This window comes from Triticum dicoccoides, chromosome 7A (assembly GCF_002162155.2).
Source record: "Triticum dicoccoides isolate Atlit2015 ecotype Zavitan chromosome 7A, WEW_v2.0, whole genome shotgun sequence".
Taxonomy (NCBI): domain Eukaryota; kingdom Viridiplantae; phylum Streptophyta; class Magnoliopsida; order Poales; family Poaceae; genus Triticum; species Triticum dicoccoides.
Window position 1 is genome coordinate 612480537 of NC_041392.1, and position 12252 is coordinate 612492788.

Consider the following 12252-nt stretch of genomic DNA (forward strand, 5'->3'; position numbering starts at 1 on the left):
ACAAGGTATTGGTATACCGACGATCGAATCTCGGGCAAGTAAAATACCGCTAGACAAAGGGAATTGAATACGGGATTGATTGAGTCCTTGACATCGTGGTTCATCCGATGAGATCATCGTGGAACATGTGGGAGCCAACATGGGTATCCAGATCCCGCTGTTGGTTATTGACCGGAGAACGTCTCGGTCATGTCTGCATGTCTCCCGAACCCGTAGGGTCTACACACTTAAGGTTCGATGACGCTAGGGTTATAAAGGAAGCTTGTATGTGGTTACCGAATGTTGTTCGGAGTCCCGGATGAGATCCCGGACGTCACGAGGAGTTCCGGAATGGTCCGGAGGTAAAGATTTATATATAGGAAGTCCTGTTTCGGCCATCGGGACAAGTTTTGGGGTCATCGGTATTGTACCGGGACCACCGGAAGGGTCCCGGGGGCCCACCGGGTGGGGCCACCTGCCCCGTGGGGCCACATGGGCTGTAGGGGGTGCGCCTTGGCCTACATGGGCCAAGGGCACCAGCCCCAAGAGGCCCATGCGCCTGGGGAAACCCTAAAGGAAGAGTCCCAGCAGGGGAAGGCACCTCCTAGGTGCCTTGGGGGGGGAGGACTCCTCCCCTGGCCGCCGCCCCCTTGGAGATTGGATCTCCTAGGGGCTGGCACACCCCCCCTTGGGATCCCTATATATAGTGGGGTAGGAGGGCCTCCCAAAGATACCTTATGCCTTTGGTGCAGCCCCTCCCTCTCTCCCAAGTTCTCCTCCTCTTTTCCCATGGTGCTTGGCGAAGCCCTGCTGGATTGCCACGCTCCTCCATCACCACCACGCCGTTGTGTTGCTGTTGGATGGAGTCTTCCTCAACCTCTCCCTCTCTCCTTGCTGGATCAAGGCGTGGGAGACGTCACCGGGCTGTACGTGTGTTGAACGCGGAGGTGCCGTCCGTTCGGCACTTGATCATCGGTGATTTGAATCACGACGAGTACGACTCCATCAACCCCGTTCACTTGAACGCTTCCGCTTAGCGATCTACAAGGGTATGTAGATGCACTCCCCTTTCTACTCGTTGCTGGTCTCTCCATAGATAGATCTTGGTGTTACGTAGGAAATTTTTTGAATTTCTGCTACGTTCCCCAACACGCATCGCCGCCCAAAACACCGCTCTCCACTCCGCAAATCTGGCGGCAAGGGGTGGAGGTCGCGACAACTCAAGGGGCGGCGGCAACAGTGGAAGTGGCTCCCGCGGCTACATCAACAACAACGCGGGCGCCCACTACCCTGACAACCACGGTGGTGGCGGCTTTGGAGGTGGTCCGCGGCAAGGAGGTGGTGACCGCGAGCGCGAGAAGTGTCAGATTTGCAAGCTTGAAGGGCATGGCGCATGGCGGTGCAAGAAACGCTACGATCGCAACTTCAACAACAACGTCCGCAACCCCGCAGGAGGCGGTGGTGGCGGAGGACGCGGTGGTGGTGGAGGACACCGCTCGGCCAACGCTGCCCACTCCTATGGAGTTGATACCAATTGGTATCTTGACACTGGTGCAACTGATCACGTGACGGGAGAACTGGAGAAACTTGCGGTTCACGACCGCTACACCGGCACAGAACAAATCAACACTGCGAGTGGTCAAGGTATAGACATTGCCCACATTGGTCATTCAGTTCTTACTACCCCTCATGGCTCTTTGCATCTAAATAATACCATCCATGCTCCTCAAGCCGATCAAAGCCTACTCTCTACCTATAAACTTATCAAAGATAACAATGTTTTCTTGGAAGTTTACCCCGAAATTTTCTTTGTTAAGGATCGGGCCACTCGGAGAACCGTTCTTCAAAACAGGACTAGGGGTCGCCTGTTTCCTGTCTCTGGCCGCCATGATGCCCCTCCTCGACAAGCCCTCAGTGTGGTCAAGCCTTCCACTTCAAGATGGCACAAACGCCTAGGGCACCCTGCTTTTCCGGTGGTTCAAAAAATTCTTCGAGATTTTAATCTTCCAGTATCAAATAAGCAAGATCATCTTCTTGTGTGTGATTCATGTCAGATGGCCAAAAGCCATCAACTTCCATATTCTCGCTCTACTAGTGAATCAAAGGATCCTTTAGAGCTAGTTTTTTCAGATGTTTGGGGTCCTGGACCCGTTTCTGTTGGCAGACAAAAGTATTATGTTACTTTCATTGATGATTTTAGTAAGTTCAGTTGGATCTATTTGCTTAAGAATAAATCTGATGTGTTTGCAAAGTTTAATCTCTTTTAGCAACACGTTGAACGTCTTTTTGATCGCAAAATTCTTGCCATGCAAACAAACTGGAGAGGTGAATACCAAAAACTTCATTCGTTTTTTGAGCGCATAGGTATCACTCACCATGTCTCCTGTCCACATGCTCATCAGCAAAACGGATCCGCTGAACGTAAACACCGCCATATCGTGGAGGTTGGCCTCTCCCTTCTTGCTCATGCCTATATGCCTCTCAAATTTTAGGACGAGGCGTTTCTCACGGCGGTGTATCTCATAAATCGTGTTCCTAGTAAAGTCATCAATAATCAGACTCCTCTTGAGCGTATTTTTGGCACTAAACCAAATTACACTTTCGTTCGCATTTTTGGTTGTGCTGTCTGGCCCAACCTTCGCCTATTCAATAAACATAAGCTTGAGTTCCGCTCGAAACAGTGTGTGTTTATTGGGTACAGTAGTCTTCACAAAGGCTACAAGTGTTTGGATGTTGCCACGGGTCATATCTATGTCTCCCGTGATGTGGTTTTCGATGAGCAAATTTTTCCCTTTGCAAAACTTCACCCTAACGCCGGCACACAACTTCGTAAAGAACTTGTCCTTCTTCCCTCCCATCTTCTGCCATCACCCAACTTTGTTCTCGGGGGCGTAGAGGATGCTGATGATCATGTGTCAATGCCCAATAATTCCTTTGATCAAAACTCTGATGAAAGTGTGCAGGAAAACAGTGCAAACATGGAAGAAAATCCGCATGATTTTATGCAGGCCACGGAGTCCACTTATTCAGCCGCAGAAGATCCGCATGCTGATCCCGGAGTAGATCAGGGCGGGATCCCCTCGGGATCTGCTGTGGCAGGTGCGTCAAGTGGATCGCCTTCGGGATCCGCGCTGCAGTCTCACCCGCGGGGCGCGCCCGTTGCAGGACCAGGTGGGTCCCCCCTGCATGGCATTGGTCGGTCACGGGCCGCGCCTACGACGGGACCAGGCGGGTCCCCACTGCATGGCCTCGGTCGGCTTTCCTCGGGGACGAGCGTGCCTGCTGGATTGGGCGATCCCGCTCCATCGCCTGCCGCGTCGCTGATGGCTCCAAGTGGCAGTTTTGGAGAGGCTGGCGCGCGCCTCGAGGCTGATCGCGCTGAGCCAACACAGGAGTTCGAACAGGAGTTCTCGGGTGGATTTTCTGCGGATTCTGGATTTGCTGTGTCTTCTTCTTCAAATCGTCTTCGACACCATATCTCACGTCCAGCTCCGCCTCCTCCTCCACGGTCCCATACCAGGTCACAGAGTGGTATTATCAAGCCTAAGCTTTATAATGATGGTTGTGTTCGTTGGGGTTCCTTTTGTGCCACAAGTGAACCGCAAAACTTGGGAGAAGCCCTTGGAGAACGTCGGTGGAAGGAGGCAATGGATGAGGAATATGATGCTCTTATGAAGAACAAAACATGGCGTTTGGTGCCTCCAGTCAAGGGGAGGAATGTCATTGACGGCAAGTGGGTCTACAAGGTCAAGCAGAAATCTGATGGTACTGTTCATAGGTATAAGGCACACTTGGTTGCAAAAGGGTTTAAGCAAAGGTATGGGATTGACTACGAGGACACGTTTAGTCCTGTAGTCAAAGTAGCTACTATCAGATTAATCCTTTCAATTACAGTGTCTAGAAACCGGTGCATTCGATAGCTAGATGTAAAGAACGCGTTCTTGCATGGTGTTCTGGAAGAGGAAGTGTTCATGAAACAACCTCCTGGGTATGAAAGCTTAAAGTTTCCACGTCACGTTTGCAAACTTGATAAGGCACTGTATGGATTAAAACAGGCACCTAGGGCTTGGTATTCTCGACTGTCGTCAAAGTTACAATCTCTAGGGTTCTCTCCTTCAAAGGGGGACACCTCACTATTCTTTTATCATCGGCATAGGATTACCATTTTTGTGCTCATTTATGTTGATGATATTGTGGTTACAAGCTCTCCTAATGCTGTTGAAGCTCTTCTCAAGGACTTGGGCGAGGAGTTTGCACTTAAGGACCTTGGTAGTCTTCATTTCTTTCTTGGAATCGAGGTAAAACCTGTTAAAGAAGGGATTGTGCTGTCACAAGGAAAATATGTGCAAGAAATGCTTCAGAAAGTAGGCATGAAGGGTTGCAAGCCTTCATCCACGCCCTTGTCTACTTCTGAAAAACTGTCTCTGTATGATGGAGAAGCACTTGGAGCAGAGGATGTAACCAGGTATAGGAGCATTGTAGGAGCACTTCAATACTTGACTTTGACTAGGCCAGATATTTCTTATTCAGTAAACAAAGTTTGTCAGTTCTTACATGCTCCTACTAGTGTGCATTGGACAGCAGTTAAGAGGATACTTCGATATCTTCAAGGAACCAAGGGTCATGGTCTCAAACTTGGTAAGTCAGATTCAATGCTAGTAAGTGTTTTTTTCATATGCAGACTGGGCAGGCTGTCCTGATGACAGAAGATCAATAGGAGGCTTTGCAGTATTTCTTGGAGGTAACTTGGTATCTTGGTGTGCTCGCAAGCAACCCACTGTTTCCAGGTCAAGCACAGAGGCTGAGTATAAGGCTCTAGCCAATGCCGCTGCAGAAATTATTTGGGTTCAGAATCTGCTGACAGAATTGGGTGTTTATCATCCAAAGGTTGCATCACTTTGGTGTGATAATCTTGGTGCCACATATTTGTCTGCTAATCCCATTTTTCATGCCAGGACTAAACATATTGAAATAGACTATCACTTTGTTCGCGAAAGGGTGGCAGATAAATTGTTGAATATTAGGTTCATACCTACTGGAGATCAAGTTGCAGATGGATTCACTAAGCCTCTTACTCTTAAGCAGCTTGAGGCCTTTAGACGCAATCTCAACTTGGATAGTTGCGATTGAGGGGGAGTGTTAAACATTGTAAACATATACAGTAGAGTATATAAACCGTATATGTGTTGTATTTGTACAGGTGAGTAGGCGTGTGTGTTGTGTATTCAGTTGGGTCTATGAGATATGATCTTATCAGGTTGTTAGCTAACTTGGAGATCAATCCGAGCCCAACTAACCTTGTATCTATCCTGGCTTCGGCCCCTATATCAACAGACACGTGTCCCTGCAACGAGCATATGCTTAACCCTCGTTTTCACAGTTGCGACGCCTTCACGCGCGGTACCTTCCGCAGTATGAAGGAGCCGGCCACGAGAATGGATGGAGCGATTGATTCGTTGATATATCGTATCGCCGTCACGCGCGGATCGCCCAAAAAAGAAAGAAAGAGAAAAGAACTCGATCGTACACTACACGGTCGAATAAAGCAAGCTACTACTCCCTCTGGTCCCTTTTAGTTTTCATATAAGATTTGACTGAAGTCAAGCCTCATAAAGTTTGACTAATTTTGTAGAAAAAAGTGCCAACATTCATAATCTGAAATCAATACCACTAGATGTGTCATGACTTAAAATTTCATATTATATAACTTTAGCATGGCAGATGTTGATATTTTTTCATGTAAATACAATCAAACTTTGTGAAGTTTGACTTTAGAGAATTCTAATATACAGAGTAAAAGGGACCGAAGGGAGTAGCTCGTATGCTAAGTAATAGGAGTATGTTTTATTTTTTCCCTTCTCATTCTCATCATCAATTAACATCTCGCGTGCGTCCGTACGCCCGTACGTCAAACTGTTTTTTTTCTCTTTTTTGCGGGGGCGTCAAACTGTACTTATGTATTGTTGTCCACCCCATGACGTTAAAATAGCGCCGGCAAACCCAAGCGAAACCCAGCGCGTTGGTGGGCTCTTGGGGATGCCTGCGGAAGTTTCAGCGAATCGTGTCTTCCCATGTCCTTTTTCTTGGCTACTTAATTATTTCCCTCACAAACTTTTGATTGAGGTGGGGTGTGGCTGGAAAGATGCCCTCCACATGCATTTCTATTTCTGCTGGATGAAGCATTTGGCCCCCCAATACACCAACTTTTTTGTTTCGATGGTGTTCTTGGGGCTCCAACGGCTGGAGATGTTCTTACATGTGGTGCCAAAAAATTCGCTAAAAAGAGATTTGCGGTGGCAGCCGGCGTTGTACCCAGCATGAAGGACGGAAGCCTAGTCAGGGTTCGAACTCGCGTCGGTGGGACCACGCAACTGCACTCTCATCACTGGCTAGGAATCCATTCACCTAATCATATCATTGGATTGATTGTAAAAAGAATCATTGAATAAACTTAATACTACTCCCTCCGTCCGAAAATACTTGTCATCAAAATGGATAAAAAGAGATGTATCTAGAATTAAAATAACATGATGTATCATAAACCAACCAGTAGTTGGATAGTTAGAGGGACAGTGGTATTCCCAGCCCAGCAGGGTTCAAGTCCTCTTAAGGCGTTGCTACGGAAGAAGTCCAAGAAGTCAACTTAGTCGTAGATGTTAATTTTATATCTTGTAATGATCCTGCCATAGTTCTAGATGCATCCCCTTTTATCCACTTTGATGACAAGTACCTCCGGACGAAGGGAGTACTTTTTATTTTCTTGCATCAACTTTAATAAAGATGGATGTGTGCATCACAATAATGCAGAGGCCGGAGATTTCAAACTCTTTTAAAGGGCAGCCCAGTGCATGTAGCTCCCCCTTGCGCAGGGTTCGGGGAAGGATTCGACCACTTTAGGTTTATTATACGCAGCCTTTTCCTACATTTCTACAAGAGGCTGTTTTCAGGACTTGAACCCGTGACCTCATGGTCACAAGGTAGCGGCTTTACCACTGCGCCAAGGCTCCCCTTCTTCAAACTCCTTTCTAAAAAAAATCTTATGCTAAAAGGCCAAGATGCCATGGTGATGCAACAAAACAGTTGGCAGATCAAAAGGAATTTAAGCTCTTAAAATTATTCTTAAAGGATACTCTACATGAATTTAGAGCCCCAGGACATCCCGTTTTGCAAAAGCATTACAAAGCAATAAATTATACAAATAAATTGAGTAGGCTTACATAAATCATCATCATCAAGGTGTTACATCAAGCCGTGTTTTCTTCCTAATTGATATTACAGTATGGATATTTATACTTCATCAAACACTAGAGCAATACAGTACATATATAAACCTTGATTTAACATGGTACTCCATCCATCCGAAAATAAGTGACTCAACTTTGTACTAGCTTTAGTATAAAGTTAGTACAAAGTTGAGTCACTTATTTTGGGATGGAGGGAGTATTTGTTAAGAATGCAATGTCCAAGACATGTTGGCATATCCATTACTAATTTAGTTAACCATTTTTTACTGGATTTTAAAGCTGCTTCTCATGTATTATTTCTCGTGGAATAATGCTCTTATAGGTGGACTGGGCCCTCATGTATTTTTGTTTGGTCACCTATTTCAGGACTGGATACATATATCCGTTGCGTTTGTTCTTGGGATCACAGTCATCATTGTTTATGTTGTGTTTGCTGTAACAAGTAGAGGAACATTGAAACTAAAGTTTGATGGATCAGGAGAGAGCCACTGGATTTTGATGTACAGTCGATGCTGCCCAGGGGTCTACATTACTATTCTTTGGGGGCAAAGATGTTTATGTTGTGCTTCGACGTTGTCCCAGTACTGTGAGTGGAATCATCCCACTCGTAGTGGCACGATCTTTCCCTACACAAAAGTCTCTTAAAAGATTCATGGCTTAAACAAGTACTCCTAAGTGGCAGATGCTTGGTCACGGTCAGATCAGAACTATCGATAAAATTGCTAAAATAGTGGTACGCATGACTAGAAAAAAGTTCCTAGTCAGAACACAGAATCGCAAGCATGTTAGAGAAAACTGTGGGGAGCATATACGATCAGGAGCGAACATGAGTGCACCGTACTGCAGCCCCTTTACGTCATATACACTAGATAATCAAAAGGCGGGCACATACATATGGTCGGAGCAGAGCTTACTGGCAGGTGGCAGCCACTTCAGTTCCATTCCACTCCGGCCTTCGCAGCAGCTTAACCACACTATATAGTACTCCAGCGCTGACAGACAGGATGCCATCGTCAAATGCCTGCACAGATTCAACCAAGTAATCATAATGTGCAGATGAAACTAGCAACACTACAACTCGCTTAAAATCAGAAGAGTATATGTACATGCACAAAATATGCTGCCCTGCAGGCTACCTACTAAAGAATTATTACCTGTGAAGTGAAGAGTCTTGACTTAGTACCAACACGTGACCTTTCAATGCGCTAGCAAGATACACCAAACTTTATTTGCTTCCTAAGAATACTCTGTCACAATGTTCCCTTTGTCACCTATTACTCTGGGACGATTTACATGTGTCTTCACAGAGGACACCACTTTAGTCACCACGGCTGTTATGACCGGCCAGATCTATGGCCGCCGGGGGCTCACTGGGCAGGCTTAAGGCCTAAGTTATCTTAGTTTATTTTCAGATTATGATTATATATACAAGTTGTAAGACTATTTTAAAGATTAAGTAATAAGACTATTCTATTGCCCGGCTTCCAGAGGAGTCGGAACCTTAAACCCTAGCTCTCTCTCTCCTGCGCCGCCGCCACCCAGCCGGAAGGACATCGCCTCACCGCCGGCCGCCGCGTTCTAGTCCACGCCCCGCTCCCTCCTTTCCCTACCACCTACGATCTAGAGGAGCCCGAACCCTAGCTCCTAACACCTTGGTATCAGCCAACTCTGGTTCGACCATGTCATCCTCACCATCATCGCCGTCGCAGCCCGTGATCACCGCCGCCGCGTCAGCGCCCCTCGCCACGGGGTCGCTGTTCCTCCCGTCCGCGTCGCTGGACCTCATCCCCGGCGCGTCACCCGGCCATCCGTCGGCCCCCATCACCACTACGCCACCGTCGCCATCAACTCTACCGGCCCACTACACCCCGGAGGCCATGGCGAGGGTCCTCAACGACTTGGTCGTCGCGGTTCAGGGCATCCGGCTCTTCCTGGCCAGCCTGTACGGACCGCCACAGCCGCCCCCGCCGCCTGCGCCCTCTGGGCCGCCGACGCTTCCGTGGCACTCGGTGCCTGCCGCGCTCGCCGGCGGCTACCCGGCGCTACAACAGCCGGCCGCTCCAGCGCCGGCCTGGCCACACTGGCCCGCGCCAGCACCCGCGGCATCGGCCGCGTCCGCCCCAACCCTGTGGCCGGTCTGGTCTGCCCCGACCCCCTCCGCGCCGGCTGCGCCAGCCCCCACGCCGTCCCCACCGCCTACCGCCGGCCTGAGTCAAGGCCCTTCCGGGGGGCTTCCGATCCAGCAGGTGCGGTTTCCACCCTCGCCCTCTCCGATTCCGGCTTGGCTCACCGGATCGTCGCCACCGCCGGTCTACACGGAGGCCGGCGAACCGGCGGTGCCCACGCTACAGTTCGGCGCGCCGTCCTCGGCCCTTCGCATCGACGAACCGGTGGGCACTGGCGCATCGACCCCGACACCACCTCGCTTTGCCCGGATCGACTTTGCCACGTATGATGGCTCGGAGGACCCTCTTAACTGGTTAAACCAGTGTGATCAGTTCTTCGGGGACAGCGCACACCCGCGTCCGAGCGCACTTGGCTCGCGTCATACCACCTCCGGGGTGCCGCCCAGACATGGTACTACGCCCTCGAGCAGGACGAGGGCGGCATTGCCCCCCTGGGATCGTTTCCGCGAGCTGTGTCTCCTTCGCTTCAGTCCGCCACGGCGCGGCAGCCGCTTGTCCGAGCTGGGCCGCCTACCCTTCACCTCCATGGTCCAGGATTTCGCCGACCGCTTCCAGGCTCTGACGTGTCACGCACCGGGGGTGACAGCACTACAGCGGGCTGAGCTTTTCGTCGGCGGCCTTCCCGACCACATCCGCGTGGACGTCGAGATGAAGGGACCCCAGGACCTGCAGACGGCCATGTACTACGCTCGGGCGTTCGAGCAGCGCGCCCAGGCCTTAACACGGCCCGCACCACCTCGGGGAAGCCGAGTGCCTCCACGACCACCGCCGGCCGCACCAGCTTCTGCAGCCGCCTCACCGACAGCTACTCCGGCCGCGACGCGGCCCTTCCGGCGCCTCTCGCAGGCCGAGCAGCTCGAGCGCCGCCGCCTAGGGCTGTGCTTTAACTGTGATGCGCCTATGCCTCGGGCCATGTCTGCCCGCGCATCTTCTACTTGGAGACAGTCGACGAGACCGAGGACGCTGCCACCGACGAGGGAAGCCGCCGCCGAGGTCGCGCCGGCACCCGCGCCCGCGCCGGCTACGGCCCTTGTCGTCTCCCTCCACACGTTGGTCGGCATCCGCAATGAGCGGACTATGCTTATTCCGGTCACGATCCACGGAGAGACTCTGGTGGCTCTCTTAGACACGGGCTCTACACATAACTTCCTTCCGGAGGCTACTATGCGACGCCTTGCCCTACAGCCGACGGGAGGGGAGCAGCTGCGGGTCACCGTCGCTAATGGCGACCGCCTCCGATGCCATGGGCTCGCTCGGGGCGTTCCCATTACTATCGGCGACGAGCACTTCACCATCACATGTGCCGGCATCGACTTGGGCTGCTTCGACTTCATCCTCGGCGTCGACTTTTTGCGGACTCTCGGCCCCATACTTTGGGACTTCGACGCCCTGACGATGACCTTCTGGCACCTCGGCCGCCGCATCCGGTGGGAGGGCGTTGGCGGCACCCCGGCGTCGCCCCCACTCCAGCTAGTCGCGGCCACCACGGAGGTCGAGCATCCGCTGCTGGATCACCTCCTGCAGCAGCACGGTGATCTTTTTGCGGAACCCCAGGGCCTTCCGCCGGCCCGGGTCTACGACCACCGTATTCATCTCCTGCCGGGCTCGGCTCCGGTGGCAGTACGACCCTACCGGTACCCTCAGTTGCAGAAGGACGAGTTGGAGCGGCAGTGCGCCATCATGCTTGCCGCAGGCATTATCCGTATCTCTACATCACCCTTTACGGCGCCGGTCCTCCTCGTCCGTAAGTCGGACGGCACTTGGCGTTTCTGCATCGACTACCGCGCCCTTAATGCTCTCACACTTAAGGATAAGTTTCCTATTCCGGTGGTCGATGAACTCCTGGATGAGCTACATGGTGCACGCTTCTTCACCAAACTGGACCTCCGGTCGGGGTATCATCAGGTGCGCATGCATCCCGACGACATCGCCAAGACGGCGTTCCGGACCCATCACAGCCACTTCGAGTTCTTGGTGATGCCCTTTGGCCTCGCCAACGCCCCGGCGACATGTCAGGCCTTGATGAACGATGTCCTCCGGCCCTACTTACGTCGGTTTGTGCTCGTTTTCTTTGATGACATTCTTATCTACAGCGCCTCTTGGGCAGAGCACCTCCAGCATGTGGCCATCGTCTTCAACGAGCTTCGGGCGCATCATCTTCATCTTAAGCGCTCGAAGTGCTCGTTCGGGACACCTTCGGTCGCTTACCTCGGCCACATCATCTCGGCCGAGGGTGTGGCCATGGACGCCGACAAGGTGGCGGTCGTCGCCGCCTGGCCCATTCCGCAGTCTCCGCGGGCTCTTCGCGGCTTCCTTGGTCTTGCCGGGTACTATCGGAAGTTCATCCGGGAGTTTGGCCTTATCGCTGCCCCGCTCACGCGTCTCCTCCGCCGCGACGCCTTCTCTTGGGATACGGTGGCCACTTCAGCGTTCGAGGCCCTCAAGGGGGCCCTCACGACGGGACCCGTACTGCAGATGCCGGACTTCGACTTTCCCTTCACCGTCGACTACGACGCTTGCAGTGCGGGGTTTGGTGCGGTCTTGCACCAGGGCGATGGACCCCTCGCTTTCTTCAGCCGCCCCTTTGCTGCTCGCCATCTTAAATTGGTGGCGTATGAGCGTGAGCTCATTGGGTTGGTGCAGGCAGTACGCCATTGGCGGCCCTATCTTTGGGGTTGTTCCTTCCAGATCCGCACAGACCACTACAGCCTCAAGTTCATGCTGGATCAGAGGCTCTCGACGGTTCCCCAGAACCAGTGGATCAGTAAACTATTTGGCTTTGATTTTACCGTCGAGTACCGGCCGGGTCGCGTCAACACCGTCGTCGACGCCCTATCTCGGCG